The sequence below is a fragment of the Micropterus dolomieu genome, unplaced genomic scaffold (assembly GCF_021292245.1).
Source record: "Micropterus dolomieu isolate WLL.071019.BEF.003 ecotype Adirondacks unplaced genomic scaffold, ASM2129224v1 contig_4832, whole genome shotgun sequence".
NCBI classification, from domain to species: domain Eukaryota; kingdom Metazoa; phylum Chordata; class Actinopteri; order Centrarchiformes; family Centrarchidae; genus Micropterus; species Micropterus dolomieu.
Window position 1 is genome coordinate 1 of NW_025733821.1, and position 409 is coordinate 409.

General features: G+C 42.5%; 1 non-coding gene across 1 annotated transcript; it reads right to left on the reverse strand.

Moving 5' to 3' along the window:
- Window positions 1-131: 131 nt before the first annotated feature.
- On the reverse strand, window positions 132-204 carry trnaa-agc. The gene has a single exon. It is a non-coding gene; the product is annotated as a tRNA-Ala (tRNA).
- Between the last annotated feature and the right edge of the window lie 205 nt (window positions 205-409).

The following is a 409-nucleotide window of genomic DNA, read 5'->3' on the forward strand; positions in this document are numbered from 1 at the left end:
GGCACATTAATTGTCAGAGAAATGAATGAGTTGTGTAAAGACTGTGCACTCTGACAAACTGTTTTGCTTCTGTACCCAGAATAGTTAATAGTCACTGATCTTCATCAGAGAAGAAAGGGTTAAAAGCCTCCTGGAGAATGCGGGCATCGATCCCGCTACCTCTCGCATGCTAAGCGAGCGCTCTACCATTTGAGCTAATTCCCCTACAGAGAAAAAGAGCAGTTCATGTAAAATAAAATGTATGTGTTGAGGAGTAAACACTTCTGTTGGCCTTAAGCTTGCATCTTCTCTGCAAACAGTTGAATTATTAGGGCCCGAGCACAAACCGTGCGAGGTCCCGATTGAAACTGAAGGGATTGTTTTTATGCAAAGTAACCTCTATTTTGGGGGCCTAAAAAAAGGGTTGAAA